Source organism: Medicago truncatula, chromosome 6, assembly GCF_003473485.1.
Source record: "Medicago truncatula cultivar Jemalong A17 chromosome 6, MtrunA17r5.0-ANR, whole genome shotgun sequence".
NCBI lineage: Eukaryota > Viridiplantae > Streptophyta > Magnoliopsida > Fabales > Fabaceae > Medicago > Medicago truncatula.
This window is the reverse complement of record NC_053047.1, coordinates 32,495,054-32,503,722: the sequence shown is the minus strand read 5'-3', so window position 1 is coordinate 32,503,722 and position 8,669 is coordinate 32,495,054. Positions and strand designations below refer to the sequence as shown.

At 33.2% G+C, this 8,669-nt stretch overlaps 1 long non-coding RNA gene across 1 annotated transcript; it reads right to left on the bottom strand.

Annotated features, from left to right (window-relative positions):
• Positions 1-6,488: 6,488 nt before the first annotated feature.
• LOC112422472 (uncharacterized) lies at positions 6,489-8,439 on the bottom strand. Its single transcript, XR_003012778.2, has 3 exons — positions 8,298-8,439; positions 7,579-7,638; positions 6,489-6,803 (listed from the first exon to the last, which is right to left on the bottom strand). It is a non-coding gene; the product is annotated as an uncharacterized lncRNA (long non-coding RNA).
• Between the last annotated feature and the right edge of the window lie 230 nt (positions 8,440-8,669).

The window sequence follows — 8,669 nt, the reverse complement described above, 5'->3', positions numbered from 1 at the left end:
TTAATTAAACTATGAAAAATACTAACTTGTGCTCTTATGGCACAAGTGAATGAATCAAATATAAATAGTTTATTGAAAAATGTGCATTACATTTAATCTTTAACTTTTTAATGAATTGAATGCACATAATTTTAGAGAATATTTTTTCTTTTATGTTTCTTAACATGTACCTTAAAAGCACAAGTTAACACTACCGTTAAACTATTGACCACATTGCTTGGTTTGCAGTTAAAACTAGAGTCTCCGACTCTCAAACCAGTCAAACTACTCATTCCTAATTTTTAGTACAATTCTATAAATAAATATAAAAACTTAATAAATTGTTTAAGTTATGCCAAACAAAGTTACAACTGTTACCAAAAAAACAAAGTTACAACAACTCTATAAATAAATTGTTTTAAGTTATGCCAAACAAATTAAATACAAAACAATCATTATTACAATGTGAGCACCATTTGTTTTTTCCTCTTTGTCATTAGCCTTTACAGAGAATATTCTGTAGAACCAGACCAGGGATGGACATAGACAAAGATCACATTATTCTTGTTTGGAGATACTATATTCAGCTCATTATCTGTAAAGTAGGTTACACACGTGAGAAAGATTAAAGAACACTCAAAATGTGCAATTCTTAAGGCAAGCTTATTCTTATGACAACATGAATATTAATCAAGTGACCAGATAGATTAATTTATTACTCTCATTCAATCATCTGGTTTATTACATTAAATCGAATAATGTCATAGAAAAGGATTCTAAATTATTTTTACAATCCTGCGTAAAAAATAATATATTTTTACTATCCTACATTCAAAACATCTATCAGTTTTGTTTTTAATCAGCTAAGGAAGATTTATTAAAAATATATTCACACCGTCCCAAAATATAACCATAAATCGGTCAACAAGAACTAATGTACTTGGTTTAAAATTTATATCAAATACATCAATTTATGTTGACTTATTTTTTCGGTTTAATACATCATTTGGTCCCTTAACTTAATTCTTTTTTTCAAAATGGTCTCATAACTTTAAAACGTCTCAATTTGATCCCTTATTTATACTTTGTTAATCAAATTAGTCCTCTCCGTTAACTTTTTTGTCAAAACCGTTAACTGTTGCCACATGTCACTTAAGATTGATAATCAATGGTTGGATTTAATAAGCACTCACAAATATACAATGGACTCAATATATATGATAATTTCTATTATATTTCCTTATTTTTCTTTAATTTCTTAAAATTAAAAATCACAAATAATCTTCACCTTCCTCTTCATCTTCCAACTTCATCCCCATAACAAACAAAAAAATTCCAGCAGCAACACAAAACTTCATACTCAAAACTCAAACTGAAACACCAATAAAATTCATCATCCAACAACATATTTTAGACTCAAGTAGATTTTTTATTTTTTTTACTTAAGAAAATCTAAGCTATGGTTTATTGTTAATCAAATTTTTCAAACTAAAATGGGAATTGAATTTCAACAACAACAATTTGGTTTCTTCTTTCATTAGAGGAACAATTTGTTTTCTACTTGTTGCAAACATCAATGGTGTTTGTCCTCATATGGCCATCAACAACAAGAACATTTCTTCATCACAATACCAGCAACATCATGATAGGCCTCACGGTGGTGACGCCGTAAACAGCGCTCCACAATCTCACCGGTAAAGCTATGATGAACTCTTGCGACGCTTCAGAAACAACAAAATTAGAGTAGCGATTCTTCAATTCAGGTTCAAGAATCTCCAATTTCTCATTTTCTTGCGAATCAACGAACACACAATCGTCTTCTTTGACGATGTTGCAGCAAGGATCGACAACTGCGCAAGAAATCTCACCAATCTTGATGGAGAATCCAACGAATTTTTGTTCGACTGAAGGATTAGAAATCGGTTGAATTGGAGACTCGAAACTACCGAAAGTGAAATGAACATGAGAAGCTGAATATTCCATAGGTTGTGCAGAAACCGTGAGAGTACCTTCAGATTCTGCATCTTCCTCTTCATCGTATGTGATGAGTTGATAATTAGTGTTTTTAATATAATATTTGAGTCCGTTTTATTTATATATTTGAGTTTATTTTATTTAAGTTTATTTCCTTTTTAGAATTATTTTACTTCAATTCTAAGTTATTTAATTTAAAGAACAAATATTCTAAAGATTGAGTCTTGGAGCAAAAGAAAGGGATTTGGAGCTGATTCGGGATGAAAATACGAAGATTCGGTGCAAAAATATAACATCCCCCAAGTAAGAGACCTGGCACAGCCCGTGCCACCAGCCACACGATCGATCCAACCTTCAGGATCTCTTTTGCTCCTTTTCTGCTTCCCAGACAAGTTACCTATTCGTTTACTTCTGACCTAAAAGCCTGTGTTTTCTTGTGGAACATTCTAGTGATGTATTTCTTAGAGCTTAAGTCATTGTAAACTATAAATAGAGTAGCTAGCTATCACAACAATTCATCTTTTGTTCTTGGAATTCAATAGTGACAATTGTCTTTCTTAATAAAAGTTCTTTCTTTTACTTTCTTGTTATTTTATGTTCTTCTTCTTCTCTTCTATGTCTACGATGAACATGAGTGAGTAGACTCTTCTTGTATTGAGATTGTTGGATAAGTCTAATAACGTAATCCTAATCAAACCAAACCATAAACCCTTAAATATACTTTCTAATTTAATTTCACCGTTTTTATAATGAATTAACAAATACCAAACTCATAAAGCGAATGCGGAGGGTTAGTATTTGTTAATTCATCATCTCAAATATCAATTCATAACGCGAACGCGGAGCTTTGATATTGGAACAAGTGAAATTAGACAAGGGTTGGGAAACATGAGAATAGTTTAGCACCTTGAGACATATAAAGTTTCGTTCTTCAAGGATTCTAATAGCAATCAACCATGAGAATAGGCGTGATTGCTAGAGGAACACACTCAATGATTTCGAGAAAAACTTTTATACGCTTAAGAGAAACTCGTCTTTAGAAAGTAGGTCCAATATAAAGTTTAGGTTTAGAGTTTGTTTGTGAAGGGGTTGTCATTAAGATGAACCAATGATCACAAGACTCTTTTTATTATTATTTTCTTCCGTTAAAAACCAAACCTTTAGAACTGAATTTTCTTCTAAGCATCTTCTAAAAGTTAATTAAATTGAACAACTCCCTATTGGAATGATACTCTATTTTTACTACTTCGGTAGAACCGTGCACTTGCGGTTTTACTCATCAGTATGTTGAATCGATAGCGGAAGCATCATCATCTTCATCCCTAGGGTATCGCTCTGATACCATGTTAGTAATCATGGAATCCCAAGGATAAAGATCATAGTGATAAGCAAGAAAGCAAGCATAAGAGTACTCATGAGGGAGATACTCATAGAAACTCATAGTAGAGTAAACTAGATTTGATAAAAGATATGAAATAGTACATAGGTGTAGCTTATTTATAGTGATTTGGAGTAACTAACTCCCTAACTAACTTTCTACTATAGTTACCACTAAGTAACTCTAGTTAATTCTCACTATACTCTAATAGATGGAGCATCATAATGCTTCCCGTGTATAGCTAGTTGATAGTGCTGCATCAAATTTACTTGCAAGTATAAATATTTTTATGGTGATAATGTGAAACTAATTATTGTGACAATGCACACTATGCCATATTTTATCATGCTTCATTGGTGTTGCGAAGTATCCACTGGTTTTTGTCGTCCTCTAACCACATTTTTTCATTCAAGTCTTGAATTCTGAGACTTTTCTTAAGAGATCTGATTCTAGTTCCAGTCAAACTAATGTAATGTTGCCACCGTTGTTTCCATAGGTATGATTAGATGATAAAATAATAAAATTGATTGTGTGCAAAATATTAAAATTAGCGCATATTATCATCCAAATGTATTTTAAATATAACATTTCTATGAAATATAATTTTGAATTATCTTCTTTTTCTAAACATTCAAAGGCAATAAATTAACATATGGTTAATTTTCAATTGGAAGCTCATGCTTAGCTGAAGTTATCAAGAATAGCAAGATGGAATGCTTCAAACTCTTTGATATCTTTCTCAACAAATTGATTGTACAGAGTATTCATATTACCAAACTCAACACATGGGACGTTGACAATGCTGTAATGATGCATAATCAAAATGATAATAGCACATTAATTCAATTTACGAAAGGAAAACAAATTCAATTTGATCTTTTCCTCTAATTAAACTTGCATTCATCCCCATAACACAGAAACATTAATTTGTTTGGTTAGTTAATGGTATCTTCAAACTTTCCTTCAAAGGAAGGAATTGCTTTCTAGTTTAAAAATTAACTGTTTGTTGGCCAGATTCGTGGCATGGAATAACTTGTAATTCAAGCAATATAGTGTTTTCTCTTAAAGTGTATATTAATCCATGTGCTTTCACACTTGCACTTTTTTATCCTTATTTTTTACTTAGGAGAACTGTTAGCTTAGAAACTTGTTTTTGTGCCATTAGTTGATACATTGCAAGGTGAAAGTCATAGTGGATGAATGCATTTCAAGTTGAGGTAGATATAGAAAGCTCAACTTGAGGTGGAGTTGATGACACTGGAAATGGTACAACTATGGAGACCTTGGGTTCTAGGCTCGTTGTGAGCAAGGGAGTTCTTCAAGAGGACGAAAGGCATTCGGGATTTGAAAAATGTATGGCATGGATTGTGAATCTTCAGGAGGACAAATTTGATCACTCTGGGGAGCTAAAGAGGTTTGTCGTGTAGACTTGTCGAACTACCTAAAATGCCTAGTGTAGTTGGATGCAAGGGTGATCTTCAATAGGGAGGAAGGCATTCCGAGGGTTGAAGAGGCAAGGGTTTGGAAGCTTGTGGAGCTACTTGGTGCAGTTGGAAGCAAGGAAAAATAAAATGGAGGGAGTAGAAAAGTGATTGATGTTTAAATTGGAATTATCACTAATTTAGAGTCAAGGTGGAGAAATGTTAGAAAGTGACTCAAAATTGAAGGTTGGGAATCTGCCAAAATCGTAGCCCGATTTTGGACCAGAATTGACACTTCTCATTCGTAAAAAATTGTAGCACGATTTTATGCTGATGCCGAAAAACATAAACGTATTTTTCAACGTGGATTTGTTCAAAATTTTGAGGGATGCTTGTACTATAAATATAGACGTTGTATTAGATAAAAAAAGAGAGATAGAGAGAGAGCAGAAAAATAAGGTTTAGAAGCCAACACCAAACTATGGTTTATAGAGATTTCTCTTGGCAACAAACACTAGGGTTGGGATTGTTTTGATTCACCTTGAATAAAACACTTTTAGGATAGAGTCTCATGGTTACGAGAAGAGATTCATGACTTTGGATAGAATTAGGTTTAAAATTGATTCTTGTAACCCTTTGATATCTCTTTGTAAAGAAACCGTTGAGTATTTGTATTGACTGCATTATTGCTAAAACAAATATCCATGTTTGTGATGTTGGATACTTTGTTCCAACATGTGCTGGATGATGATTCAACATGTCCGTTTTGCAGTTTTGTTACTTTTCTTCATGATTATGGATTGAAGAAATGTATGTGTGGTATCTCTCTATCTTGTCTGTATGGCCTCAGTTTGTTTTAACAACAAATAAATCCAAAGGGGGAGATTGTTGGATATTTGAGTATTGACTTCATTGTTGCTAAAACAAATACTCATGTATGATGTTGGATACGATGTTCCAACATTCTGGCACGGTTTAGTATGCCTGGGTTCATGCCTACTTGTACACGCACCTAGTATTATTTAAGGAAACCATATTTCCTTATCTTATTGACCAACCAACACGCATATCTGCACAAAATAAGTTGTTTTATTATTCCTAAAAGATTGGTAATATTTTAGGAATCATTTGGATCTGTTTGTAAGTTCCTAAAGATGTTCTTACTTTTTAGGACTTTCCTTTTGTTGGTACTGATTCGTGTGTTGCAGATCAGCTGGACGATCTGCTTTGTTCTGAAGCCCAAACCGTTTATTTGACCCGTATTGCTTCAGTATATATTCAAGACTTCAAGACCTAATTATTTATTCAAGCCGTCAAACTAAAAAGGTTTAGTTTTTAGGGTTTTGAGTCGTTGTGTGTTCTACTCTTGTATTATGTTGATGCAAGTTTAGTTCTGTTTTATTGTGAGTCTTTTTTGTATCATCTTGATACATGCTAAGGACTATTTGTTGAGTTGTAAACTCGTGTACACTATGTAACATCCCAAATTGTGGAATAATTACTACCAAAAAAAAAAAATAATAAAAAAAAAATAATCTTAGGAGGAAGAAAGATGGTTGTTTTTTTTTTTCTTTTCTTTCCTTTTTCTTTCGTATAACAAAATAGGTCGTCGAAGTGAATAGAACGGATCACTGGAGTGAGCAAACAACCCCTTAGTTTATTTCCTTCAAAGTTCCAAACTCCATTAGTGATCCTCCCAAGTGATACACGTTGGAATACAAAAGCATAAGATCACATTCAATTCAAAAACCATTCTTGATTCAAAAGTAGTTTTGGGATTCCTACTACATAAATATTTTAAGTACGAACAGTACTTCAACATAAAGGAATAAACAGAAGCATAAAATTTGTCCAACATAACCATCCATGTTTAGGTTCTCAACAAAAGGAAATAAAAAGACTAAAGCTGATCAACTAGGCCCAACACTAGCATCTAACTCCAGAATGCTCCTTAGACCGGTCACTCTCCACTAAATCAACTCGTCATCAGGTAGGTTATATCGTATCCCCGGAAGGAAAACCATCTCGGTGAGGCAGATTGGGGTTGTCATCTGGTTCAAAAGTAAGGGTCATCTCCAACTAACAAACATAGTACAAATATTCATGCAGACATATATTTCAACAAATAACCAAAAATAATTAAATAATTAGATAGGCCGTACAAACATTACTCAATTTCTTAGTCACCACTCTTAGCCTTAAGTTACAACTTGACTAAAATGCGTTAGTCCCTAACGGTCAGTCTATATGCAATGCTCATGATCCGGATTTCACCTTTAAACGGAGCCAAATGTCCCACCATTGGACAAAATACCCCACCATTGGGCAATACCCCACCATTGGGTAATAACTCCTAAAAATTCGGTGTTCAGTACCCCACCATTGGGCATTATTCTGAATCACCTAATGCATATGAATCGCCACTACCCCACCGTTGGGTAGTAACTCTTAAAAATCGATGGTCAGTGCCCCACCATTGGGCATTTGTCTGAGTCATCTAATGCATGAAAGTCTCTTTAAATACCCCACCGTTGGGTAATCTCCAAAAAATCAAAAGTCTAATATCCCACCTTTGGATATAGTTTTGAATCGCCATTTCAGTTACTTAAGGTTATTCATCCATAAACAAAGATTATTTACATTAAAACAACACAACATAAATAATACACATAATATTCATGCCAAAACAACACCACCAAGATAATTATCACATCACCAATATATAAAACATAGCATTCACTTCAAAACAACAACACTATGATAATCATCACAACACAAATATATTCACACATATACGTACGGAAGCGTGTGGAGTGATGCCCTTACCTTCGTAATAACCGTCGTTAAACTCCTCAAGCGGCGGTCTTTGCTCTCCTACCTCTATACCTTCACAATTAAATATTTACTAGCTTAGTTTCAATTTCAATTACTACTGTCAAGGCTTGAGTTGCATTAAAATATGACTTACTACCTCTTCATTCTTTCTGATATCTATATACGGCCTCTTTTTATTTTACCCCCTTTTTTTTTTGTTAGCACGGTACAATTCAGCTTAATATACAATCTGCCTAATTCATTTTACTAGAATTCAAAAAGGACCTTCTATTTTTATTTAATAACTCAGTACACTTTAGGCTTGGCCTTTAAAAATTGAAATAAGGTTCATGGTTAAGATAACTAATGCATAGAGTATTAGGATTACCCATCAGAGAACAATTAAGGTAAAACTATGCTACACTAATTAGTAATAGGCCATATAATTGAGACTTCAAGTTAAGGGTTGATTCAAATTTACCATACTACCTCTGTCATCAGGTCTCCTCCTATTTACAATATCTCAATTTACATTTATACTACATTTCTACTCCACTAACAGTCCTTTCATCTCTACACAACAATTCTTTCTCTTAATTACAGTTTCTATCCTAAACAATTATCCAATTCTCTTAATACTAAACCAGAACAGAAGAAGAGAGACATGCCATAATTTAATTCTCTATAACCACAATAATAACAAAGGATAGTGAGAGGGAAGATGTTCTTACTTGTCTCAGCAAAGTGAATTTTTGTTCTCTTTTCTTTCTCCTTCAGACTCTACTTACCCTTTCTCTCTATTTCTCTATGTAACCCGTTTTTATATTATGTTTCTAAGGAGTGGAATGAGTGGGTGAGTGGAAGGAGTTAACCAGATAATTAGGAAGGGAGGTTGAAATTTAATTCTCAATGGTGGGGACGTGTACAGGAAGTGAAAATGTGTTGTAACTTATATCGCTACTTGCACCTATATAATCAAATAATTATCTATTTTTATTATTGACTTAATTAGATTTTAAAATATTATAAAATATTTTAATTGAACACACTAAAATAAATAGGATAAAATACGGGATCTTACACACTACACCAAAGCTGTGAAG